Raw genomic sequence first — 15,698 nt, 5'->3', positions numbered from 1 at the left:
AACCATATCGAATTCCTTTTTTTTTTTTTTTTTTTTTTTTTTTAATCTGTGTTGTTCCAGGTCATTGCAGTTTAACTCTTAGGGTGCTGCTGCCTTCCCAGCCACAAGCCCAGCTACTCTTAGAGGCTGAAAACTGTCTGGGAGCCTGCTAATGACTTTAATGAGCTGCTCATGAAGACAACAGGGATTTGTGCAATAGGTGGGTGTGGTGGCATCCTGAATACACTTGTAAAACAACAAAAACATAAAAGACAAAACTGATTTCCCCTATTCCTTCTGTGTTCCACCTAGCTGTTCCTGAGTATGAAGGAGCTGGGGAGAAAAGCAAGGTGATATTTCTTAATTCCAAAGCACTTTCAGAGTGTTACTGCAAAAGCCAAATGCTGCCCGAGCAAGCTGTGTGTGAGCCCAGACTGTCTCTACAACCTGGCAGGCAGAATTCTGGCAGCTGCCTGTCCTGGGAGAACACAAAGCTCAGGAGAGCTCCCTGCAAAGCTCTCCCTGAAAAGACACTTCAAAACCATGATGTCTATCACTAATCTCCACCCACCAGCTTCTGAGCTGGACCTCTCACTTCTCTGTCTGGGGCAGAGTTAAACAGAGGGCAGTCCCAGGAAACTCTGCAGGAAACATCCTGTGCTGTAGCAGTGCACACATCTGGTGTTAAGATGCTCAGGCTGATGAGATTAGGATAAATATCCTAAACTAGGATATCCTAAGCTTTTGTTCCAAGGCAGATCTGGCAGTGATGGGCACACCAGACACACAGACTGGCAACCTGCTCCTTGCTGTGAAGGAGATGCACAGCCAGACATCTGAGAAGGCAGGGGCAGCACAACAGGAATGCTTAACAGAAAAGGAAAAAAAAACCCTGGCAGACATTTTAAAATGTTTTTAAATCTCTTCTTAAAGAGGATTTAAGAATGAGGCGTATGTAGGGGAAAGAAGCTTAATTTATGATGAATGTTAATACCAGCTCCTTACATATGGTACTGGCCTTAAGCGTCCCTGAGGGTTTTTGAGGGACTAGTGCTGTGGTTATGATTTCAGTGTACAGGGGAAACACTCTTGCATTATTAAACAAATCACGCCCTGCATTGGCCTATGGTTTGATGTAAGTGATGCATAGTTGATGTCAGCCAGCTGGGGAGACAGGATTCTGCAACTTGTTGGCATTTTGAAAATAAGTTGGAAAACTGCTGACTGAGATCCCATCCTTCATCAAGAACCATCAGAGTTAATTTTTTTTTTTTTATTTGGGGTAAAAAAACCCCAAACCCGAAGTTTTAAATAATAGCATTTACCCTTTGGCTATATTTGTTTAGCATAACATTCATTATGATGGAAAATTTAAACATTTGCTAAGTTAAACATTTGATTTGACTACAGAAAACTATTCTGTTTGTTATAGAAATCAGCACTAATTGCCTGTTCCCATTAAATCCTCACTTTCCCAAAACGGGAGAGTCAAAAGATTTACCCTAGGCAGAATTCACTAGCTGGCCTTACCCATTTATATCATAAAGCTGGATCTCCTGATGTAGCTGACTAAGTAGGTGATGTTCATTGAAGTAGGAGGGATAAAATCTGGCCCACAAACCACGTTGACTTCCTTGCATCTATTTCTGTTTTTCCCTGAATATTCCCATCCTACAACATCCTGCTCTCCAACGGGTTAAATAATAAAATTAGTGTTTTTTCCTCTAGGTCACTGTTTCCAGTCCATCACAGGTCATGCCACAACCAGCTAATGGCTGCTAAGTGGTCTGTGTGAAATTAGTTTAGTGCGTCTCCAGCCAGAAACCAGTTGACAGATGACCAAAAATCAGTTCTCCAGTTGGCTTCCTCATTGGCAGTCATGGCAGGTTGGTCAAGGCCATGCAAATTCAGCATTTCCCCGGGGCCAGGATCAGAGACAAGGTTGGTTGCAAACACTTTCCTCTCTTGTGAGTGCCAAAAGTCCCTAGAGAAGGTCACAGCACAGTGCTGAGTGCCAGTGCCTGAGGACTTGCTGTCACCCCAAATTCAGCTCTCCAGGGAACTGGCAGTAGCAAAGGCAAGAAAAGCTGCTGAAGACTCCCTGCAGAGGCAGCCCTGACATCAAGGAGAGGGTGCAAAGTGTTTGTGGGAGTCTTGGTGGAAGGTTTCACCCTTTGGCTTGTCCTGCACAGGAGGGCAAGCTGCAGAGCTGCCAGTCAGACTAAACCAATTTAGCATTCCCTGCAGTAACAATATAAATCCAATCTCCCCCCACTCTCCGCCTTTTCCTCCTGATGCCAAATTTAAACAACCTCACTTTTTTGGCAACAGGAAACTTCACAATTAAATATAGAAACAGAGCACACTTTGGGATGGAACTTCCAGCCAGGGAACAACAGATGGCATTGTTTGCTGGGCTGGAAAAGCTGCATCTGCTCCTAGAAGAAATGCTAATCGGGGCTTAATTAGGCATTCAGAGGGAACCGCGTCCCATCCCCAGGACAATGGCCATGTGTACATGATCCTGAAAAATACAGGGGAGAAGTTACAAAATCATCAAAAATCCTCACTGGACCAAGTCCAAATTTGGCACATAGTGTGATAGGGCATCCCAGAGACTTTCCCTGTGCTGAAATCCATCCAAGCCACTCAAAATAAAAATGTAGTTGTCAAAGACTTGTTTTATTTCATTTACAATTGGTCAGTGATTTTGTTTGCAGTTTCAAAGCAAATCATTCCAGCCTAACACTGGAATCAGATCTGGCAGCTCTCTGACTCACTGAGGTGTGGCAAGATTAAAGGGTAGCTGAGATCTTATAGCAGGTACTGCAAATGGGGATAGAAGAGTTAGAATGATCAAAAACAGGATAACTGATCCCTCTATAGAAACATGAAGAAAAGAGGATGGTGGAAAATGTCCCCCAGTTCATTCCAACTGGGTGTTCAAGCACAAAAGGAGTCCCATGATGTGCATGTCCCTCCTTGCCTCCCTCAGCCCTGCCAGCTTCCTCCAGAGGAGCAGGCAACCAGGAGGAGCTCTGTGCCCTTGTTTCATCCTCTTCTCTTTGGAGTATCAAAGCACCCCCTCGACCTGGAGCCAGCAGAGCTGTTTGCAAAACGAGACTGCCGAGCATTTCACCAAGAGATTGGCCCCAGCTGCCAAATGTGCCAGCACTGCAGAGATCCCCATTGTGCTGAGGCTTTGTTTTCAAACCCCCATCTTGTTTTCATGTCCTCTTTCTCCCCTGCCTGGCTCAAAGCAGCTCATCTGACCAGCCTGGTCTAGTGGGACATGTCCCTGCTCATGGCAGGGTGTGCTGGACTGAGTAATCTTTAAAGGTCTCTTCCAACCCAAGTTATTCCATGATTGCTTGTCCTAGCTTAGTACCTGAGGCTACTCTGTGCACCTGGGCACTCCATGTTCCCCCCAGGTGCCTGGGAAAATGTACACCTCACAGGCAATGCCAGCAGGGACCCCTGTTTTGCTGGTTGCATGCCCTACTTCCAATAGCTCTGGAGAGATTCCACATGGGTTAAACAACACCCATATCCCTTACACCTAAAAAAATGTTAATTAACAGGGATCACTGCTGATTCCAAACAATGCTCTCCAAACATTGCCAAAAAATCACTGGAGATTAAAGGAATTTTGGAACAAGTGATTTAGAGATGCAGTAAAATGAAGAGTTTTCTTGGCACTGAGGAAAACTTCAGCAACTCCAGAGTGGTGAAGAGAAACACAAGAGTATTCTAAATCGCTTCTGCCTTCAGCACCATTCTGCTTCAAAGGGATGTCAGTCCTCATCTGGCACAAACTTTTTGGCAACTAGAAGTTAAAATGGTTCTCCTGACTAAGGACATAGCTGCAGATGATAAAGCTGCAGACCCTGATCACTCATTTCAGGGATTCCTGTGCCCCCCTCACCCCCACCACAGTTTTATCCCCAGGCTTGGCTGTCTGGCTCTGCATAGCCTCCCATTTGCTGTTAGTGTGCTCTGTATCCCATTAAACATCATGACCCCCACGATGTCTCTTTGAGAGAAACCTTGGAGATTTGCTGACTGCCTGCAGCTCACTGACAGCAGATTTATTTCCACTTTTCCAGTGGTGCAAGTGGTGGCTGTGCCCTTGTATGTGCTGACCTGCAGCTGGCCTGCTCCCAGCACTGCATCTCTGTGGTGTGTGGTGGGGAAGGCACTGGCAGCAGGTTTTGGAGAAAGGCACCCATTGCTGGTGTCCATAGTCACAGAAATCAAGGTAGGCCAAGGGCAGAGGTGCTGCTCCCTCCTGGAGATGGCACAAACCAAGCTCTTAGCAGTGAGCTGCATGAGTCAGGTCTTCCTGTGCAATGCAGGTGGATGCATGGGTGTCCCCGTTTTCCTTAGAGGTATTTCAAAGAGCCATTCTCCAGCATTACCTTCGTGTGGTGAAGGATGAAATGTCTAAGGTGCCAGAGCTGCCATCCTCCTACTGTTCTTTGCCCTGTGGACTGGTAGGACTGGGAGGCCCAGCAGCCTGGTTGAAGGAGAGATGTCCTCACACCATGAGATTAAGATAAATAGGGCCATCCTGCCAGCACAAGCCTTGGACTCAGCTGACTGAGGCTGAAGAGAGTGCTGAAGCTCAAGGACATGACAAATGGCAAATGTGACACGGTCTCAGCTCTCTAAGGACAGCTGGAGAGCTGGTCCCAGCTCATCCTCATGTAGAAGCACATGGGGTTCCAAGCAGAGCTGCTGCTGACCAACTGTGAAGCTTCCCTCTGTTCATGGGAAGACACAGATTTCGGCCAGCTGCCTGGAGTTTAAATGTCTGTTTTTAGACCCAGACTTCCTTCTGAGAGGTTTCAGAGGGAAAAGAAAACACCCAGAAGTGCTTCTAAAACTCTAATTTATCCATCAATGGCCAGTTTTTCTGCAATGCCTTGAATCTGAGAAAGGCAGAGAGGAAGTGTGACTGGGGAGCACAAGGAGCCTTTTGGCTGCCCTCTTTGGCTTGGGGGTATTGAGGGGAGCCAAGGGACTCCAGAGGAAGCAGCAAGCAGCTCCAGCTGGGAAGGGTCCTGACATCGTGTTAGAAGAGAAAGAGGACAGCCAGCCTTGCTGGGACTCAGCTCCAGCACGGGGTCACTGCCTCCTACTCATTCCTAGGATCTGAAGTCTGTGTCCCTGGGCTGTCCACCTCCATCAGCCCAAACTCCTTTGTTTTGGCAGGGCTGAGTGCAGGAAATGAGAAGGTGATCCCAGAAGGCCCCCAGCACACCCCTGCAGGATAGCATGTGAATCCTTTCCTTGAGAATGGGATCATTTATTCTCCATGGTAAACAGGGCAAGAAGCTCAGTGACTTCAAGCTGGCCTTGTCTGAGAACTTGTTTCAAAATCTGGACCACCTGGGGCTTCTGGAGCAGGATTTCTTGTCTTCAGAGAAAGGATTACCAGAGGGAGCATGAAGTGAAAAGGGAAAAAAAAGGTGGGGGGTGGGGGGAAAAAAAGGAGGGAAAAAAAAAAAGACAATTAGCTATTGCTGTAGAGTCCTCTAGTGGTGAACATTTCATTTCACAAACGGCCCAAGTGTGCACCCAAATGAACTCAACCTCTCATTTCTGTTTATTTTCCATTTACATAAAACTGTGTGCACAAAAAAATGTCAGTGGCCAAATTCCAAACTATTTTAACCATTTATGAATTGTGTCAAAGGCAATGTTCCAAAATTAAACAAAGAAATCTTCTCCCTTCTGAGTAGCATCTCCCATCCAAGGCTGGATATTCCTCCAGATGTGTGGTTTGAAACACTATAGGCTTAAAAATTCCACATCTTGCTCACTCAGGTTTTTTGTTTTTTTTTTTTCTAGCCTGCTTCTGGTTTGGCTGCTGCTGAGAGAAATTATTGAGTAGAGACAGCCTGCAGAATTGAATTGTTGCCACATGCATCCCAAAACCCTTGCCATTTTAAAATCCAGGTAAAAACTGTATGTTGGTGCAGCATTATTGTGCTGAATAGCCCAGGCCAGCTCAGTCCCCAGCAGCCACAGCAGTGGGCTGAGGTGAGAAGCTGAGTTTAGTTGCAATTTCAAACCCAAGTAATTTAAGGTATCCTTCACATTATCTTTTTCTGCCCCCTTCCTCCCACATTGTCCCAAGCCTGCTTTATTTCTGTTCCTGGGCTCTATCAGTCAAAGGACATGGCCTTATGCAAAATCCGGAGTCAAATGGTGTTTGCAGCAATTTGAATATGTGCTAGAGGAGAAAAAAGCCATTGCCTGCTGTGAGTACCATCCTTGGCAGGAATTCCCCTTCCTCATGAGTATATCCATTCTCTGCTCTCTTCTTCAGGCCTGGGTCTTCTCAAATGTGTTCCAATTTCTGCTTCATAACCAAGGAGGAAAACTTATAAGGATTTAAGACTTTATTACAAAACATAGTCTCACATGCTGCAACCAAATAATTGGACACCGTTTCTTTCCTAAGAGTCTTTTTTCTTCTCCCTTTGAATAATCACCTGCCAATACTGCTCTTTGAGCTCCAGCTTCTGCATTGGCATAGCTGTATTAACACCTGCTGAAGACTACCTGCTAGTCATTGACAGGCTGTGTAATTTAAGAAGCATCAAAAATACCAAGAAAAAAAGGATCATAAAATTATAAGCATACTGGAGGATGCTGCCACTTAAAATGCTGCTTCGCCCATGTTAACATGCAATTCAGAGGGCAAAAGCCTTAAGAATTAAAAAAAATAATTAAAAAAATTTTCCCTGTATTTGAACCATAAATAATATGGTCCTAAAGTCGCATAATAATTTGGGCTGGATCACAGGCACTCATTTGGCCCAACACTCAGCACAAACCCAGCTAGACCAGCTTGCTCAGGGGCTTTGAATGTCTCTCAGGCTGGAGATTCCTCCACCTTTCTGGCCCTTGTATGTGATACATATTCAATAAGTTATGTAATATTTCATCTTTCTGTGCAGCCAGACTCCGTGCTGTAGTTGTGAAGCTTTTCTAGCTGAAAGCTGCAGTACTTGGGATGTGTTTGAATTTACAGGTGCGTTCCCACTGATTTACTTTAATTATTTTTCTTCAGTCCTGACGTCCCCCCAGTAAGCACAGACACCTCCTTGAATACTTCTGCTGAGAGGTAAAGGTTTAAGCTTATCTCTGCCAAAGCCTCAGCAGGGTCCAGATTCTTGCTGGTGCCACTGTTAATTAGGCTGATTTCAGGAGTGCTCACTGCAAAGTTAAACTGAGCTGCCAGCCCCGTACCAGCCCTGCCTGCCTCCATTAGTTCTTACATCCCCTCATGTCCAAATCAATAGTATTATGTACTAGTAAATACTAAGGGTTTCATAAGTCTGAAGTAACAGAGATTTAGAGTGTTGTTTCAGCTACAGAAATGAGCCCCTGGGGTCTGTTGTTTAGCTGTTGATTTTTCCGTGTCCCAAAGGAGAGTTTCAAATCACTTTCAAAGTGCTTTTCACAAGGGCATTAGCAAACAGACCATTGCCAGGGGCCTGGGAGAGCAGATATTGTTGCATCCAAGTGGGAAAGTTTCCTTTTGTTCTCCTCCCCCTTTTCTCCATGCCAGTAAAAATCAACAAGAAAATGAAGTACCATATTCATGCAAATCTTTACCTTCTGCTGAATTCAAGTGACAACCAGAAAGATCACTTTCAGCAACTGACTCTTAATTTCTTTTTTTTTTTTCCTATAGTTGGCTTTTCAATATTTTAAATTAGAAGATAGACAAAAACTGTTATATGTATTTAAATTGTTCTTCACTGTAAAACCCCTTTCCATTCAAAAATTATTCACTATAAAATTCTAAGTGGAATTCTAACTATTCTGGAATAGTTTTTTTCTTTACTTCTGTAAAGATTAAGTTTCAGGAAAGAAACTGACTCAGATACCAGGAAACTGATACGCCAGAACAATTAGGCTTGATGAGAAGCTCTGGGATAACAGACTTGTTTTTAGAAAAGTGAGGTGGTAATTCTGAATTCCAGGGTGAAATCAAAAGTATTGACACCCAGAGCAAATCCCTTCCACACACTCCAGGGACAGAGAGACTGAAACCTGCTTCTCTGAGTCCTGGATATAAAGTGAACAGTATTGGTTATTTCCTCAAGCTTCAGGCTTCCCTTCTTTTCCCACAAAAGACCAGAAAACCTGGGGGATGTGAATTAAAACCCATTTCACACGCAAAGGGGAGACTGATGTTCTATGTCCTTTATAATGAGTTTTTAGAGGCAGCTGGAAAATGCCTGGATTTTAGACCAGGGTCCAAGCACCTTTCTTCAGAGGTATCTTAACACTGATCCTTGCTGCCTATTTAATTGTGACTCTCTGTGTCTTGTTCAGACCATCAAATTAAGGACTTCTCCAAATGCAAGGAATCCTACTGCCACCCACAGAAGTTTTACATAAGCAAAAAACAAGGATTAGAGCAGTAAAATGGAAGTGGAGAAGTGGGCTTATTATGTGGTGCCTACCTGGATGGTGTCTTTAAATTAGGGTGATTTGCTCCCAAAATTAAGCAATTATGTAACAGGCCTTGCTCAGGGGGCCCTTATTCCAGGTGACTTATTAAATGCTTTCATATTACATTGGACAAGCAATGAAACCAAAGGAATCAGAAGAGGGGTTTGGTGGCTCAGAGGGACCATCATGCCTTCTCCTCTACATCTACAGATCATCTCACCTGTTCTTAACCCCCTGAAAGCACTGGGATGTGGAGGTGCTTTGCCAGAAAAAGCAAAAATGGAAGCATTGTCATCTTTAGAAACCACAGCATCACATACCTCAATTTACAGCCCAGAATTTATTGGTGTAAACATGTCCACTCATCTGCAATTCCTATAAACCATAAAACCACTTTGTTTCTGATGCCTCATTGGAATTGCAACCCCCCTGCTTTCCATCAGGAGATGCTAAAGTGGCTCCTGGAGCAGGGGAGAGAAGGTGTGTGGGGTGTTAATCAGAAATACCCAGGCCTTGACCTCTCAGGCTCTGGGGAAAGGGGGATGGGGGAACAGCTCTGGTGGCAGGTGGAGAGAAAGCCCAGGTCCTTGTCCCCAAATCACTGGGCATTGGGGGTACCCAGGGAGTGTGGAAGTGTTCAGAGGATGTGCATGGAGCATGGAGCTGCTGCATCCCACATGTGTGATCTGTGCTGATCAGAGGGTGGGAAGCTCAGGCACCTCCACATTTTCCTCCGTATTAATTAACTGCTTTGTTCATCTTGTGTAATTAAAAGCAAGATCAACTCTTCCCCTTCTCAGTGCACAAGCTCCACTCCACTGTTCTAAACACACTTGAGATTGGAGCTGGGCCTTTTGCTGGCTCAACTTCCTGCTTTTATTTAATGTTTAATGCTGCTTATAGATACTACCTGTGCTGTGCAGTAGCCAGGGGGTTTATATTAATTAAATGTTGCTATGGAAACTGCACATCAAGCAGAGGATGGTGTTTCTAGAGGAGGGAGGGAAGGAGCTGCTTGTAGCAGAAAGGTGCATGGCTGATTTGAAGGGACAAGAATTTGCAGAATTGTGTTTTTTTAAGTTAACAGAGCCTGGGAAAGTCTCCTGTGTTCCTGTGTCCTTTTCCTTCCTATGGTTGATAATTCCTGACTGCATCAATCCTCTCCTCTGAGCCCTGTGAGAGACCTCAGATCTTTAGTAGATCAAATAATCTTGTCTTTCCCTTGAAATGTTCCCTAATTCACAGCCCAAGCAGCCTAGAATCAGCTCTGAACAAGGAAAATCATGGTATTACAGCTGAACACTGAGAAGTCAGAAACTAGAGCTCTGTCCCTGGTGAGAAATGGGAGGCTTGACCCTTTGCAAGGGAGCATAGTCAGACTAATCTGTGTAGATATCCCTGAAGTCCTGCCTTGGCTATGCAAAGAGCTGGTTTAAGCCATTTTTATATGTGTTGCTTTTCCTCCTCTCTAAACGCAGCAACAGTTAAGACACCTGGCTTTCTCAGCACTGGAATGAAAGTAATTGCAAAACATTTGATGTAACTGAAGAATCACTTTTACAGGCCAATTTTGAGGAAATATATGGCTTATTTAGCATGAGCCCCTGAACCAATCTGTGGTTTATCAAATTGAGCTATGAAACAGAGGAGCAGTCATCCAAAGTACACATGGATGAAACCAGACTCTTTCCAGGTTGCCTTCCTTGTATCTAAGCTGAGATGTTTCAGGGTCATCACATATTTCAATGAAGTATCTGCATAGCCACTTAGAACCTGTTGTCTAGAAATGTATTTCCCTTCCACACAGCAAGCCTTAAATCTGCCTCCACTCATGCTCAGATTTAAAAAAAAAAAAAAAAAAAAAAAAGGGAACTAGAGTGCATTTGGGATATTGAAGTACAGCACCAAGTTCCCTTTCAAGCAGCCCAGGAGTAAATGGGGGATCTCTCTACAGAGAGCAGGTGGATAATTGGTCATTGCATACATAAGCCTGCTCTGACTTTGGAATCCATCCAGATGTTTTAGAGTATGTGTGATGCCCCAAGTGAGATCAGAACTCTGTGCATAGTAAGGAACATTTCCTTCTCTGAAAGGCATGTTAAATGAATGGGCTCAAAAGACAAAGCATAAGAGTAAAAAGTATGATGGTAATATTTTCCCTGTTTCACAGATGAAACTGCTCAGGAACTGACTTTTGCTGGGTTCTGTAAGGTTTTGCAGGGCTGAGTTCTGTATAATGGCTCTGAGTCAGCACGTCAGGTCAGGAATGAAATCATTCAGCCAACTTTAATTTCTGTTATTTTGTCAGTCAAATTCTCTCCCAAATAGTTCCCCAAACCTATAATCCTCATTTTCATCTAGCTCAAATAGAGATCCATCTTTTGAAGGATCCCTGACCTAAGTAGGTGCTGCTGAGAGAGGCAACATCAAACTAGGGTGTATCATTAAGCGATAAAAACATCTCATAAACATATCATCCATTTATCCATCTATCCATCCATCCATTTGTCCATCCATCCATCCATCCATCCATCCATCCATCCATCCATCCATCCATCCATCCACTTTTATCTCTCCTCCTCAAATCTGGATGCAGATCAGCCATGCCACCTGCTTATCAATTAAGGAAGAAGAGATTCATGGTCTGATAAATTTAGCAAGTACTGTGTAAGCTCTAATTGGTGGGCATGATCCACTCGCCTTGCATTAATTCCAAAAGGTTCTGCTGATCTTATCACACATTGTGTGCTCTTTGTGTTTTAATCATCCCCACCCCCATTGCATTGAAAATTTTTGCTGTGACAAGCCCAGCTCTGAAGCAAGCACGTCACTGCTTTCATTGACACTGAAAAATCCTGTCTTGTTAATAGTATAAATGGACTAGGGGCTTTGCCTTCCAGCTTAATTCAAGAGTGCTATCGGCATGAGTGGGTTATAAAAGCTCTTTTTCAGGATAAAAGACAGTTCCACACCAGAAAAAAAAAAAAAAAAAAAAAAAAAAAAAAAAAAAAGAGCTCAAACATCTTTATGACATCCCACTGCAAAAAACAATTGAAAAGGATTGTCATAAAAGCAAGCATGTCAGTTGTGAACTTTACTGAATTGAGCCTAATGCAAAATTCATGCCGAGGTGTCACGAGTGAAAGGCAGTTTATTAATCCAACTTATCTGGAGCTAGTAGGCAGCAGTCATGGTAAATTAAGATCATATGAATATTCCCTGGCCTCATTTGGGTTCCTATTCAGGACCCCTTTTGTGAGTGCAGCGGGGGCAAAAGGTTCTTTTGGACCCAAAGCAGCCTTCTCTTCCTCTCCCTCCAACACATCTTTTCACACTTGTCACACAGTGGGTGCTTTGGGGCTAAGTGAAGCATGATGTCTTTGCTGTCTGACTGATCAGGATGCAACGCCCATCTAACCGTGTCATGCTGCTTTATTCCAGTCATGCATTAGAAAGCATTTTATTTCTCCATTACATTTGGTGCGTTCCCAGGATAACTTTCCCTATTGGGAAGAAGTTGTAAGGAGGGTGGGGTTCTTAAGTCTCGTTTCTCACATGCTGTCCTGATTTTGCAATGTCTTATTTTCCCCACAGAGAATGGCAAACTGGCTCAGAGCTGGTGTGAATGGAAGAATTGCTCCAGTGAATGTCTGTCTGCTGGGAAAACAGCAGAGCACCTATAGAAAGAACATAGTGGGCTTGTTCAGCACAACAGCCTTTCAGAGGAAACCTCAAACACCCTAAAGCAGCAGTGGCGTGGGACCAATGCATTCCAAAAGGATGAGGGGAAGGAGGAATTAAAATGGTTTCAATAAAAAATGGTGCAGGCTTGCAAGCTGTCTCCATTGTCTCCTGGTGCTCTTGGGTAGTACTCAAAGTAGATAGTGATGAGATTGACAGGTCTAGCCAGGAAAATGGACCCCCCCAGTGCTAGCAAATTACATCAAAACCCTTAGAACAGGGATGAAACCCACCTCCTTGGAGGTTCAGACTAACAGCAAAACCCCAGAACCATGTGGGAAGCAGGAGGGCTCAGAATGTGGCTGGCTAAGGGATACAAAGCCAAATTTAGCCTTACCAGAAGCCAGACCAATGCTTCTTATTTCTAACTGGGCTGAAGCAGCTGACTAAGGAACTCAGGCTGGCCAAGAGTGACAGTCAGAGAGGAGATGAAGGCTGAGGAGTTGCTGGGAGGGGAAGGAGTTAGAGTGGATGTTTACTGGGGAGGTGAGTTGCAGCAGAAGAGCCACAGCAGAGATGTGGTTTGCTGAGCTCTTGAGGGCTTGAAAAAACTTCTGCAAAGGGAAGAGTTCCTCAGCTTATTGAAACTGAAGTGGGGAAGAGCCTGAAAGAAAGAACAGGCCTCTGAAAATGGTACCCTGGTATGAGTGTTGCTGGAAGATGACCTGCATCTATTAAAAAGATGTTAAAGTTGATCCCTTTCTGTCATGTTTATGGATGTTACCCAGAGTGGCTTTTATCAGATGTGCATTTGGCTCAGCACTGAAGGATAATTGCAGCTAAATAGTCTATGAAATGAGATCTACAAATGCTATAGAGTGTGAGCTGGCCAAATTCTGTCCCCACTTACATCCATGAGGTTTCTCTGATATCTGTGATGGCAGAATTTGTTTGAGATGTTATAGAGGGTAGGCAGGAACGCATTGCATGATTATGACAGTGACCTGCTTTGTGTCAGCTGTTCCAATGACTCATTTCATGATTTTTGGAACGTCATTTAACTTTTCTGTGCTATGATTTACTCAGCTCTGCTTATTCATGTTGGCCTATCTTACATGAGGAAATTGCTCTAAGAATTCCTTGGGCGCCGTGCATGGAGGGTTTTGCAAACCACAGAGCACAGACAATTGCAGCTGGGAGCAAAAATGAGCAAAATATACTTGAAATGTGCCACTAAATGATTTCTCTCACCTTTACTTGCTGAAGCCACTGAAGTGTGACAGCCAGTAGAAAAGAAAAATAATAGCAGATTGGTCTTCCTTGGCCTCAGTCATGCAAAGGTTTAGAATTTACTTCTCTAACTGTGTGTAAATCTAAAGTATCGATGCACTTTTTTTTGCAGGATAGAGATTTTACACTCCAGATTAAGGACTGTTTTGGCATGCTAGCACAAGACCGTGATACAGGCTGAACTCCAAGGCACAGCTGATGTGATGCGCCCACATTTTCTGGGAGATGAGGTACCTTCATCTAAAGGACACCCAGCTTGAACTCCGAGTGGGCTGTTCCTTGTCTGCGTTAATCCCTGCGCTCCCACAGCTGCCGGAGTGGGAGAAGGATGCGCAGTCTGGGATGGGGAATTCGGCGTTCGGCGCTGCTGGCGCTCGCTGGCCCCGGTCGGAGCTGTCTCGGTGTGGTGTCCCCGCTCCGTGGCTCTGTCCCCACAAGATGGCACTCGCCGCCAGCGCATCCCCGAGTCCCGGCACGGCTCGGCCCGGCAGCACCGCGAGGCGGAATCGCTGCCCGGAGGGACGCGCGGGGCAATGGAGTTCTGCACAGGCGTCGGAATCTGTGCTATTGATGATTTCGGGATTGTATAAAATCTCTGTCTTTCAGCCCTGCTGCCACAGAAGAAGCCATAATTCGTCTGTGCTGGTTTCAAGGTTGTTTATTCTGTTTATCTCTAACATGTTCTGCTGCCCTGCCACAGCTCTGTCCTGCAGGGCAGCGTGTGGGGCTCTGCCCCCAGTGGGATGTTACAAACATTAAATACCAGAAACTACCTGTGCTGGATTTACAATAACGTGCCAATATCTGTCACCTACGTTGAACAGTGTGTCCCCAGCCTGAACCAACAGAAAAATGCCAACACTGCAGTGAAACATGGAGGGCATGAAGAAGGAGAAAAAGGACAAGACACACCCAATTTCCTTCATCTTGTCCCCTTTGGACCCCTAATCTAGAAACCTAAAATTTTACTTTTGCACCCGTGCCACACTTAGTTATTACTCATATCAAACACTCAGAGCTTGTAATTAATCTTGTAAGATTGAAAACTCTTTTCCATGGACAGAGATCATAGCCAGTGTCTCTGGGGGCTCTGCACAGGGGAGTTCCTGACCCCTGCCAGGGTCCCAGACCTTCCAGGGCAGCCAGAGGGAAGCCCTGGATTCCCACACACAGGAACACCCAAAATCCCACCATATGCCCAACAGCGTTGTCCAAACAAACCTTCAGCTCTGTCACTGCCCGGGCCAGCCTGTTCCAGTGCTCACCTCCCTCTGGGTGAGGAATCTTTTCTCAATATCCATCCTCAATATCCATCCATCCCCGGACACAGCTCCAGGTTCCCTTGGGCCCTGTTGCTGGTCACACAAAGCAAGAAGCTGCAGCCCGAGGTGAGCTCTGCCCTCACCCTCCTCCTCTCCAGTGCCCTCAGCTACTTCACCTCCAGATCCTCCATCATCTTCGTAGCCCTCCTTTGGCACTCTCTAACAGCTTTAATACCTCCTTGTCCTGTGGCACCCAAAAGGAGCCAGGAGGATGGAAAGGCAGTTTGCCATAGGGAGTCTCCTGGGGAGCTGTCTCACATTTTCAGCACAGGCATATCTCTAATATCTGCATTTTTCCCTGAAATAGAGATGACACCAGGGCCTCCCTGTGGAGAAGGGGATTTCTCTCCCCTTCTCACTGTGCATATTTTAGCTTCTAGGACAATTCTCCCAAATAAAGGGAACTGAAGTAGGTATCTCTGCTCACTCCAGCTGTCAGACTGGCCATTCCTGGACCACTGCAGTTACCTTAAGCTGCAGCGCTCCTCTCTCCTCTGGAAACCCTTGGTTGGGTTGAAGAACATTAAAGCATTTCTGAGATAGAGCATTTTAGATCTAGTAGTGCAGAAATTGTGATTTCAGCATTTCTCTGTAGACTGTGATTTTAGAATCACTTTCCACTGAAGGAATTGGCCACATAAATAAAAAAAAAAACCCATATGATAATTTAGGTGGCAAGCTTAATTACATGATTATTTTCATTCTCGTAAATGTGTATAACCTACAGTGGAATATTCAATAAAATTATAGCTTGGGCACTGAAGAGATTTCCTTATCACTAAAAATATGCTCTAACCATTCTTAAAGAAAGGTTTAGTAAATTGCCTCTAAAGTACAGGAAATTGGTTTAGCTCCTTATGTGGAATATTTGTCTTAAGAAGCACATCACGGGCAGCAGGGCTAAAAAGAGTCACTAAGGTCTGAAACACATGAACTCCTGCAGCAGCAATA

The 15,698-nt window shown here is 44.7% G+C and overlaps 1 long non-coding RNA gene across 1 annotated transcript; it reads left to right on the top strand.

Annotated features, from left to right (window-relative positions):
- Positions 1-64: 64 nt before the first annotated feature.
- LOC140684759 (uncharacterized) lies at positions 65-12,289 on the top strand. The gene is made up of 2 exons (XR_012057505.1): positions 65-199; positions 12,049-12,289. It is a non-coding gene; the product is annotated as an uncharacterized lncRNA (long non-coding RNA).
- The last annotated feature ends 3,409 nt before the right edge of the window (positions 12,290-15,698 follow it).

Source organism: Taeniopygia guttata, chromosome 10 (assembly GCF_048771995.1).
Source record: "Taeniopygia guttata chromosome 10, bTaeGut7.mat, whole genome shotgun sequence".
Taxonomy (NCBI): Eukaryota; Metazoa; Chordata; class Aves; order Passeriformes; family Estrildidae; genus Taeniopygia; species Taeniopygia guttata.
This window is presented reverse-complemented; position numbering and strand designations above follow the sequence as displayed.